Source organism: Bos grunniens, chromosome X (genome assembly GCF_055505025.1).
Source record: "Bos grunniens cultivar Pamir isolate PY7600 chromosome X, Bosgru_T2T1.0, whole genome shotgun sequence".
In the NCBI taxonomy this organism is placed as follows: Eukaryota; Metazoa; Chordata; class Mammalia; order Artiodactyla; family Bovidae; genus Bos; species Bos grunniens.
This window is the reverse complement of record NC_141194.1, coordinates 75,190,819-75,203,534: the sequence shown is the minus strand read 5'-3', so window position 1 is coordinate 75,203,534 and position 12,716 is coordinate 75,190,819.

The following is a 12,716-nucleotide window of genomic DNA, read 5'->3' as shown; positions in this document are numbered from 1 at the left end:
ACAGTGTCTTAAATAAGTGGTCTTGGGAAAACTGGACAGCTACATGTAAAAGAATGATGTTAGACCATTTCCTCACACCATGTGCAAAAATAAACTCAATGTGGATTAAAGATCTAAATGTAAAACTGGAAACCATAAAAATCTTAAAAAAGAACATCGAGGCAATATTTTTTTGGGTCTGTCTCCTAAGGCAAAAGAAATAAAAGAGAAAAAAGAGAGAGAGAGAGAGACCTAATGGACTATATAGCCTGTTAGGCTCCTCTGTCCATGGTATTCTCTAAGCAAGAATACTGGAGTGGATTGCATGCCCTCCTCCTTGGAATCTTTCCGACCAAGGGATTGAGCCTGGGACCTCCCTGCATCTTCTACATTGCAGGTTCTTTACTGCTGAGCCACCTGGGAAGCCCACAGATTAGTAAATTGGTGCAGCAACTAAGAAAAACTGTATGGAGTTTCTTGTAAAAACTAAAAACAGAACTATTATATCATTCAGCAATTCCACACCTAGGTGTATATCCAAAGAAAAGGAAATCATTAATTTGAAAATGCATGCACCCTAATAATTCATAGGAGAATTATTTACAATTGTCAAGATATGGAAACAACCTAAAAGGTCCATCAACAAATGAATGGTAGAAGATATGGTATATCTTCTATGGTATATATATACACATGTATATATATATATACAGTGAAATCCTACTCAGCCATAATAGTGAAATTCTGTCATTTGTAATAGTGTGGGTGGAACTAGAGAGTATTATGCTTAGTGAAATAAGTAAGAGAAAGACAAACAGTCTGTGTTACCAGTTATATGTAGAATATAAAAAATAAAATAAACATATATATAACCAAATAGAAACAGACTCACAGATGCAAAAAACAAACTAATGGTTACCAGTGGGGAGAGGCAAAGGGAAGCAGCAAAACAGGGGTATAGGATTAAGAGATACAAACCACTATGCATAAAATAGGTAAGCAACAAAGATATATATTGTACAGCTAAGGGAAATATACCCTTTATTTTATAACTTTAATTGGAGTACAATATATAAAAATATTGAATTACTATGTTGTTCACTTGCACCTTATAAATCAACTTTACTTCAATTACAAACAAAATAATAAAAATAAACTTCTTAAGGTAAGCTTATAAAATAATTTTCATACAGCCTGTATAATGGAAGGTGTTTTTATAGAACAGTATAAATGTTTTTAAAATTGGAGAAGGCAATGGCACCCCACTCCAGTACTCTTGCCTGGAAAATCCTATGGACGGAGGAGCCTGGTAGGCTGCAGTCCATGGGGTCGCTGAGGATCAGACACGACTGAGCAACTTCACTTTCAGTTTTCATTTTCATGCATTGGAGAAGGAAATGGCACCCCACTCCAGTGTTCTTGCCTGGAGAATCCCAGGGACGGGGAAGCCTGGTGGGCTGCCATCTATGGGGTCGCACAGAGTCGGACACGACTGAAGTGACTTAGCATAAATGTTTTAAAAAGAGTCATGAAAAATTTATTTACCAAGTTAATTTTCTGTGTGTCATTTAGAAATTTTACTCTAATGGGAACAATGATACTCATTTAATTTTGAAAGAAAGATGTGATTAATATAAATTTTTATAAGACATCCAAAATACTTCATATTTTCCTTTGGGTGTAATTGTCAGATTATGACTGCCAAAAGCTACTACTTTTATGGCTGTGATTTCTTGATTTGCCTTAACTCCAACCACACACTTTCTTGATTGTTTATTAAAGCAAATTGGCCTGGCCTGAGTTTATCTTGTTTATAGTCTCTGGGTTTGTTTATTTGTTTGTTTAGCTTGACTTTTAAAAATTAATTAATTTATCTTAATTGGAGGCTAATTACTTTACAATATTGTAGTGGTTTTTGCCATACATTGACATGAATCAGCCATGAGTGTATTTGAATCTGCTCAACTTTGGCCTGCCAACTTAGATCTTAATACTGTTTTCCCAATGTTTTTCCTGCTTTCTGATACTTATCTTCTTTAACTGAGTTCTTGATTTCTATAAACAAGTCTGGCATCTCTAGATCAAGAATTTTGCTGCTGACTTTTGCTACATGTCTGATATGCTTTCTCTAACTGCCTATAATTTAGGCCTCACTGTCTGGTTCTGACTATTGGACATTTTATGTGCACTTAATTTGTTTTATTCACATGGTTTCAAATCATTGGTTCTACCTTGACTTAGACCCAGCCCTTAGATCCATTAACTCACCTTGCCAATCCTTAGTTTTTCAACTTTCATCCACTACCTAGGCCTGGAAATGACATGATGATTAATAGTCACTTTCAAAAGATCATCAACTCTATTTGATCAAAAGTATATCATTTAGTAAATTACTGATCCATTGACCTTAGGTGATTCACTTTGCTTTATTTTCCCTATCCAGAAAAATTGATGGCAAATGATGTGAAAAATGAAATAGATTTTTTTCCTTATTTGATCTACCTGAAAAATAGCCATCTTGATCCTTTATATTTTTAGTGCAGAGTCATTTTTCAAAAGGTTGTCAAATGACTCCGGATTTTTAAGAACCCTTCCTTTCCTTCTCTGATTCTTCCTGTACTACAAATTCTGGTTTGGAATAATTAGATTTTTTTATTCTTCTTTTATAAAACAGATACCAAAGAATGTATTTGGGTACTTCTTCACACACATTTTGCTTGCTTGGGCAAAGGTATTCGCAAAGTATCTTCCTTATTTTGACCTGAGGACTACTGGTCCATTCAACTCCTCAGATCTTTTAGTTCCACTAAAAGATAAATAATTTCAGATAAAATTATGGGTGTCTGGTTGGATTAAAGGATGAGAACTAGTAAAGGATACTGATTTGATGTTTTCTTCATGGTCCACACTTCATAGTGCTAAATAAATAACTAATCCCTTTCCAGGCAATTTATCCAGGCTACTACTAGCACTCATTACCAAATAAATCACTTTATGGATCATCTCAAAGCACATACCACGAAAGTTATTTCCTAGAGTATAACCAGGCCAGCAAGTTCACGGATGATCTATAGGAAATCCATGGTCTCCTCCCACAGCAAATATTATGCAAATTTGTATGTGTGTACATTTCTGGGGAAAGTATCCAAGGCTGTGTCATATTAGCAAAAGCATCCCTAATCCCTCAAATGGTTGAAAAGCACTTTAAAATGTAAAGAAAGGCAATTTAACCTTGATAAAGCAGTATATTTTCTTTCCCATATAAACAGGGTTCAAGCGGCTTCCAGTAGGCGATCAGTATAATTATGCAGGTGTCCTAGATGTTTGGCAAGAGGCAATGCAGGAGGCCTGGGTTCAATCCCTGGATCAGGAAAATCCCCTGGACAAGGGAATGTCAACCCACTCCAGTATTCTTGCCTCGAGAATCCCATGAACAGAGGAACCTGATGGCTTACAGCCCATGAGGTCACAAAGAGTCAGACATGATTGAGTGACTAACACTTTCACTCTCTTTCTACAGGTAAATTTCAGTATGGAATTAGAGAAAGAAATGAATCAATTTCATAGTCCCATCTAAAGAGAGATATTTATAAGTGGACTTTTTATGGATGTATACACATTGTTGATTTTTTTTTTGGTTTTTATTTTTTAGTAGTTTGTGTTGCATAACTGCTAAATTAGATAACTGAGGCTCTGGTCTCTCACTTTTTATGGCATTTATAGTATGACTAAAAGGGAAAACATTCAGAGAAATATCAGGAATACAGTTGTTGACATCAGAAATAGAACTCCACTCTGCAAAAGCTGATCACTCATATTCATAGTTCTAGTTTGCCTAGATCCTCTCACTTCCCATCTCTATATCACTATTTTGATGCTGTACTAGACTATGAATATTTTGTGGACAAAATTCATGTTTTAGTAAATTCTCTGTGGCTGACACATAATAGGAGATAAATAAATGTTTGTGGAATAAAATTGCCTCCATTATTCCCCTTTATACTTAGATCTTAATGTATTGAATCTCAGCCTTTTTCATACATAAGAATTTCATGTATGGCTGGCTAAATACTGGTTGTCAGGCCCGACTCGCAGAGTTTCTGAATCTGTACAAAGAGGCCCCAAAATTGCCTTTCTATAAGTTCCCAAGTAATGATACAAGGAAAGTATACTCAGTTTAAGTAGAAACAAACAGGAATGTTAGTAATATGTCACATCTCAAAAACCACAGTATAACTCATAAATCAGTTTCATTTTGGAAATTTGCTAAGTGAACAAGTTTCATTAATACTTTTTCTATAATATGAAGTACTTTAACATGTAAAATATAAAGTAGAAATTTAATATTCTGGAGAAGTCATTTATAGAATCATTATATCACAGTATATGCTAATGATTCTCAAGGGTTTTCCACTAAATGCTTGCACCAGAGAATTCTTTCCTCTTAAATGTACTTTGACCTGCCCCCACAGTAAGGTGAGAGAAGTTCCTTCAAGGGGCATCTCTTTAACCAAAATACTAAGAACAAGACTCATGGATAATTGAAATCCATTGAGAACATATAAATTTAATATTTCACTTTCATTTTTATTTCCTTCATGCTTTGAATTAAGAGAGTTTAAAAGGACAACACTTAATGTTCTCATCAATTTTTGGTGTACAACTTTGGTTGGAGATGCCCATAAGCTACAAAATGCTTAAAAGTTGCACAGCAAAAAATGAAAGAGACAAAGAGCTTAAGTAATCTAGAAACAAAGCATTGAACTTCAGATTAATGATAATCAGCTCAACCAGAAAAATTAAACTGATTTAAAATAGCTTAGACATTAGTTCTTCTAACCTAGCAAGTCATATTGTTTAGAGCTGTATTCTGGACTTAAATAGGCAGGTTTCACATATATCAATGAATGGTTGCGTTCTTTAAAACAAACTGGCAGATGAATTGCTTACTAGTAAGAAAAGTTGAAACACGATAAATGAAAGTTAAAAGCATTTTCTTTGGTGTGTGCAACCCTATACTGACCAAAATGCACCAAGAAGATGTTTTTAATTAATTTGTTCTTTATTGAAGGATAATTGCTTTACAGAATTTTGCTGTTTTCTTTCAAAATATGCTACCTATTGAAGAAGAGTAGATTATTTGCCTTTTATTAGTGGTATTCCAATCTAGAGCTTTCTTCCCATTCAATTCCACTAAACCAAATCCTAAAGGACCAAATCTACCTTTAAGGTCTTTTATTTATTTATTTTTTATTTTTTTAATATAAATTTATTTATTTTAATTGCAGGTTAATTATTTTACAATATTTTATTGGTTTTGCCATACACAACATGAATCCACCACAGGTATACATGTGTTCCCCATCTTGAACCCCCCACCCTCCTCCGTCCCCATACCATCCCTCTGGGTCATTTCAGTGCACCAGCCCCAAGCATCCAGTATCATGCATTGAACCTGGACTGGCAACTCATTTCATATATGATATTATACATGTTCTTAATTCCTATATGACATGATCGAAATGTCAGTTAAGTCTATATTGGAATGAACTTTAGTAGTCACTTATTGCAGATTATTCTTCATTCCTGACTGATATTCATTATGCAAGAATATTCACAATGATTGAGATCTTTGTCTTTACAAAGCAGTCCCTATCATTTTTGAATGCTTGAATGTTAAGCTGAAAATTGTCTCCCTGTAAGTTGTCGAGACCGGCTTGACAAGCAGGGTTTCCAAAAGCAAGATACGGTGAGAGAATGAGAAACAAGAAACAAGAATTTAGAGAAAAGCGAGGATCAGGGGACCAACACCGCTCCAAGGTGAAGGTGCCAAAACTGAATCCAAGCCAGCTTTATTATACTTTCAACCATGAATGAAAGAATATGTGGTGAGTTAAATTATAACTCATGTGGCCTTCAGGGCCAAAGAACAAAATGATTGTTAACCGTTGAGTAGTTAAGAAACGATCATCATGGTCAACAAAAGAGTCTGAAATGTAGTACTTGGATGCAATCTCAAAAACGATAGAATGATCTCTATTCATTTCCAAGGCAAAAGATTCAATATCACAGTAATCCAAGCATATGCCCCAACCAGTAACGCTGAAGAAGCTGAAGTTGAACGGTTCTGTGAAGACCTACAAGACCTTTTAGAACTAACACCCAAAAAAAGATGTCCTTTTCATTATAGGGAACTGGAATGCAAAAGCAGGAAGTCAAGAAACACCTGGGTTAACAGGCAAATTTGGCCTTGGAATATGGAATGAAGCAGGGCAAAGGCTAATAGAGTCTTACCAAGAGAATGCACCTGTCATAGCAAACACCCTCTTCCAACAACACAAGAGAAGACTCTACACATGGACATCACCAAACGGTCAACACTGAAATCAGACTGATTATATTCTTTGTGGCCAAAAATGGAGAAGCTCTATACAGTTAGCAAAAACAAGACTGGGAGCTGACTGTGGCTCAGATCATGAACTTCTTATTGCCAAATTCAGACTTAAATTGAAGAAAGTATTAGGGAAAACCACTAGACCATTCAGGTATGACCTAAATCAAATCCCTTATGATTATACAGTGGAAGTGAGAAATAGATTTAAGGGCCTAGATCTGATAGATAGAGTGCCTGATGAACTATGGATGGAGGTTCATGACAATGTACAGGAGACAGGGATCAAGACCATCCCCATGGAAAAGAAATGCAAAAAAGCAAAATGGCTGTCTGGGGAGGCCTTACAAATAGCAGTGAAAAGAAGGGAGGCGAAAAGCAAAGGAGAAAAGGAAAAATGTAAGCATCTGAATGCAGAGTTCCAAAGAAGAGCAAGGAGAGATAAGAAAACCTTCCTCAGTGGTCAATGCAAAGAAATAGAGGGAAACAACAGAATAGGAAAGACTAGAGATCTCTTCAAGAAAATTAGAGATATCAAGGGAACATTTCATGCAAAGATGGGCTCGATAAAGGATAGAAATGGTATGGACCTAACAGAAGCAGAAGATATGTGGCAAGAATACACAGAAGAACTGTACAAAAAAGATCTTCACGAGGAAGATAATCACAATGGTGTGATCACTCACCTAGAGCCAGACATCCTGGAGTGTGAAGTCAGGTGGACCTTAGGAAGCATCACTAAGAACAAAGCTAGTGGAGGTGATGGAATTCCAGTTGAGCTATTTGAAATCCTAAAAGATGATGCTGTGAAAATGCTGCACTCAATATGCCAGCAAATTTGGAAAACTCAGCAGTGGCCACAGGACTGGAAAAGGTCAGTTTTCATTCCAATCCCAAAGAAAGGCAATGCCAAAGAATGCTCAAACTACTGCACAATCGCACTCATCTCAAACACTAGTAAAGTAATGCTCAAAATTCTATAAGCCAGGCTTCAGCAATACATGACCCATGAACTTCCAGATGTTCAAGCTGGTTTTAGAAAAGGCAGAGGAACCAGAGACCAAGTTGCCAACATCCGCTGGATCATTGAAAAAGCAAGAGAGTTCCAGAAAAACATCTATTTCTGTTTAATTGACTATGCCAAAGCCTTTGACTGTGTGGATCACAATAAACTGTGGAACATTCTGAAAGAGATGGGAATACCAGACCACCTGACCTGCCTCTTGAGAAACCTGTATGCAGATCAGGAAGCAACAGTTAGAACTGAACATGGAACAACAGACTGGTTCCAAATAGGAAAAGGAGTTCGTCAAGGCTGTATATTGTCACCCTGCTTATTTAACTTATATGCAGAGTGCATCATGAGAAATGCTGGGCTGGCAGAAGCACAAGCTGGAATCAAGATTGCTGGGAGAAATATCAATAACCTCAGATATGCAAATGGCACCACCCTTATGGAAGATAGTGAAGAGGAACTAAAAAGCCTCATGATGAAAGTGAAAGAGGAGAGTGAAAAAGTTGGCTTAAAGCTCAACATTCAGAAAACTAAGATCATGGCATCTAGCCCCATCACTTCATGGGAAATAGATGTGGAAACAGTGGAAACAGTGTCAGACTTTATTTTGGGGCTCTAAAATCACTGCAGATGGTGATGGCAGCCATGAAATTAAAAGATGCTTACTCCTTGGAAGAGTTATGACCAACCTAGATAGCATATTCAAAAGCAGAGACATTACTTTGCCAACAAATGTTCATCTAGTCAAGGAATGCGGTTTTTACAGTGGTCATGTATGGATGTGAGAGTTGGACTGTGAAGAAAGCTGAGCACCGAAGAATTGATGCATTTGAACTGTGGTGTTGGAGAAGACTCTTAAGAGTCCCTTGGACTGCAAGGAGATCCAACCAGTCCATTCTAAAGGAGATCAGTCCTGGGTGTTCATTGGAAGGACTGATTCTGAGGCTGAAACTCCAATACTTTGGACACCTCATGCGAAGAGTTGACTCATTGGAAAAGACTCTGATGCTGGGAGGGATTGGAGGGAGGAGGAGAAGGGGACGACAGAGGATGAGATGGCTGGATGGCATCACCGACTTGATGGACATGAGTTTGAGTGAACTCTGGGAGTTGGTGATGGACAGGGAGGCCTGGTGTGCTGCACTTCATGGGGTCACAAAGAGTCGGAAACGACTGAGTGACTAAACTGAACTGAATCAATAACAAATCAGTAACTAAGACTAATACTCTTATCTATAGATTTTCCACCAGATATGTAAACATGTGACTCTGAGACGCCAGTTGAGAAACAGTCTGGGGTCGATTTTCCAACCCCAGGATCATATCTTGTTTTCAAGATTATGAACTGTTCCCTCTGGACTTGTTCCAAGTCTCATGCCTTATAACATTCAGTTTATCAAGAATTATACATTTCTTTTGCAGCACTTGCCGAGACCTGCTTTTGTTTTATTCTTCCTGTCTCCTACAGTTATTTATCTTTGTGGTCTTGGTTTTGCATTCTGGAGAACCACACAATAAGTCACATGTGTCTTTTCCCCAGGGTAGTTCAGTTAAGTTCAGTCACTCAGTCATATTTGACTTTTCACGACCCCATGGACTGCAGCACCCCAGGCTTCCCTGCCTCTCACCAACTTCTGGAGCTTGCTCAAACTCATGTCCATCATGTCAGTTATACCATCCAACCATCTCATCCTCTGTCGTCTCCTCTCCTCTCACCTTCAATCTTTCCCAGCATCAGGGTCTTTTCCAATGACTCAGTTCTTTGCATCAGGTGGCCAAAGTATTGGAGTTTCAGCTTTAGCAACAGTCCTTCTGATGAATATTCAGGATTAATTTCCTTTAGGGTTGACCGGTTGGATCTCCTTGCAGTCCAAGGGACTCTCAAGAGTCTTCTCTAACACCACAGTTCAAAAGCATCAATTCTTCGGCACTCAGCTTTCTTCACAGTCCAACTCTCACATCCATACATGACTACTGGAAAAACCATAGCTTTGACTAGACAGATATTTGTTGGAAAAATAATACCTCTACTTTGTAATATGCTGTCTAGATTGGTCATAGCTTTTCTTCCAAGGAGCAAGCATCTTTTAATTTCATGGCTGCGATCACCTTTGGCAGAAAATAAAGTCTCTTACTGTTTCCATTATTTCTGCATCTATTTGCCATGAAGTGATGGGACCAGATGCCATGATCTTAGTTTTCTGAATGTTGAGTTTTAAACCAACATTTTCATTCTCCTCTTTCACTTTCATCAAGAGGCTCTTAAGTTCTTCTTCGCTTTCTGCCATAAGGGTTTGTCATCTGTGTATCTGAGGTTATTGATATTTTTACTGGCAATCTTGATTCCAGCTTGTGCTTCAGCCAGCCTGGCATTTTGCATGATGTACTCCGCATATAAGTAAAATAAGCAGGGTGACAAAATATAGCCTTCACATACTACTTTCTAGATTTGGAACCAGTCTGTTGTTCCATATCCAGTTTGAACTGTTGCTTCTTGACCTGCATACAGATTTCTCAGGAGGCAGGTCAGGTGGTCTGGTATTCCCCCTTTCTTTAAGAATTTTCCACAGTTTCTTGTGATCCACATAGTCAAAGGCTTTGATATAGTCATTAAAGCAGAAGTAGATGTTTTTCTGGATCTCTCTTGCTTTTCAATGATCCAATAGATATTGGCAATTTGGTCTCTGGTTCCTCTGACTTTTGTAAATCCAACTTGAACTTCTGGAAGTTCATGGGTCACCTACTGTTGAAGCCTAGCTTGGAGAAATTTGAGCATTACTTTGCTAGTGTGTGAGATGAGTGCCATTATGTGGTACTTTGAACATTCTTTGGCATTGTGAACATTCTTTGGCATTGCCTTTCTTTGGGGTTGAAATGAAAGTTGACCATTTCCAGTCCTGTGGCCACTGCTGAGTTTTCCAAACTTTCTGGCATATTGACTGCAGCACTTTCACTGCATCATCTTTTAGAATTTGAAATAGCTCAGCTGGAATTCTATCACCTCCACTAGCTTTGTTCATAGTTATGCTTCCTAAGAACCGCTTGACTTCACATTCCAGGATGTCTGGCTCTAGGTGAGTGATCATACCATCGTGGTTATCTGGGTCATGCAGATTTTTTTTTGTACAGTTCTTCTGTGTATTGTTGCCACCTCTTAATATCTTCTGCTTCTTTTAGGTGCATACCATTTCTGTCCTTTATTGAGCCCATCTTTGCATGAAATGTTCCCTTGGTATCTCTACATTTCTTGAAGAGACCTCTAGTCTTTCCCATTCTGTTGTTTTCCTCTATTTCTTTGCATTGATCACTAAGGAGGGCTTTCTTATCTCTCCTTGCTATTCCTTGGAACTCTGCATTCAAATGGGTATATTTTTCCTTTTCTCCTTTGCCTTTAGCTTCTCTTCTTTCATCAACTATTTGTAAGGCCTCCTCAAACAACCATTTTCCCTTCTTGCATTTCTTTTTCTTGGGGATGGTCTTGATCTCTGCCTCCTCTAAATGTCACAAACCTCCATCCATAGTTCTTCAGGCATTCTGTCTATCAGTAGTCTTTCAAATATTTGAAGATACGTTCTCTCCAGATCTTGCTGTCTTTAAATTAAGCAATTTCAACTTCTGGAGCCTTGCCCCATATCATATTTTTTTAGGTGCCTCATCATTCTTGATTTCTCTTATATAGATGCAGCCATCTGTGAATATTTCCTTTAAAATAAGAAGTAATCAACTGAACAGAGTAAATGTGGTCTGATCAAGGTACAGGATACCTTAGTAGTTTTCTTGCTTTATATGATTTTTCATAATGCAGTTTGTCTCAATTATCTTGTTTATGATCTATGGTATACTAGAAAATATTGGATTTATAATATTTTGAAATAAAGCATTTCCTGCCTTAAGTATTTATTGCTCATCATTTACTTCCATAACTGACTTTCACAAACATAAATGAAATACTTACTGTTGATCCCTGTCAAACTTGATCTTGTTCCATTTGTATGTTGGGTCTTTTGAGATCTTTGAAATCTCGGTTAATATATATGCTTCAAATATTCCTCCTAGATTGCTTTCACATACAAATTCAATGAACATTTAATTAATATATTGTGAACAGAGTAGGTACAGATGCATAAGTCATGATACTAGAAACATCTCTGATTTCTCAATGTTTATTACTTTAGCCTAGATTGAATCACACAATCTATACTTTCCTATATTCACTCATTCAAAAAGGCTCATTGAATGCTTACTACATGCCAGGTGTCATTCTAGGTACTGGGGCTATAACAGTAAATAAAAAAGATAAAATCCCTACCCCCTTGGGGAAGAGCAGAATAAGCATGCAAGCAAATTACATGATTTCTTATAGTGATGTTAAAAAATAAATAAAGCACACCGGGAGGATAAAGGAGAGAGACTGATTTGGGGATACTATTTTAAGTATATTGGTCCCCGAAGATACATCTGAGGAGGCAAATTTTAGCAGACACTCTGGGTGAAGAAATGTGCTATGTGGAGATCTGAGGGAAGAGTTTTCCAAGAAGGCACAAATGTAACATATATAAAGACAGAACAGGCTTCCCAGAAAGAAGTGTGATGGAGGCAAAGGCTTAGTTACAACATAATGAACTAAGGCAGAAAAAAGTGGTGACAGTTAAGTAGTAACAATGATTTAGAACTTTATTTTTACTCTAATGGGAAACATTTGGAGGGTTTTAAACTGGGAAATGATATGATCTGATTCAACGTTTTAAAGAATGTTTTAACTGATGTTAAGAGAAAGTATTAAAGAAGGACAATAGAAGATTATAGGAAATCATGTAAGATGCTTTTGTATTGTATTATTCAAGCTAGAAGTGATAGTGTATTTTGTATAGTAGGAAAAAGGAAGTAAAGAGTGCTCACATTTGGAGCATATTTTGAAGGTACAGCATACAGAATTTACTAGTGTCTTGGATATGAAGTGTGAGGGGAAAAGAAGAATGATTACCAAAAAACTCCCTCATTTTGTACTCTGGTTTATTAATTTTTCAAGGGTAAGGAAGCTGCCACTTTTCTCTCAAATCACTTCAGTTCAAGGTATGCAGTAGATACTTAATGAGTATGTTAACTTGCTATAGGTAGCTCATCTCTAAATTTTCCACTTCCACTCTTATTATTCCTTCTTTGAAATATCTCAACTTCAGTTATTTCTCTTCATTTATGCTCTTAACATCCTGATCTAGACTCAAGTCATACAGAACCTGGATTACCACTACAACTATCTAACTGATCTCTGTCACAATCAGCTACCCCCAATCTGATTCAAACAGCAAATTGATGACTGACAGATCACTT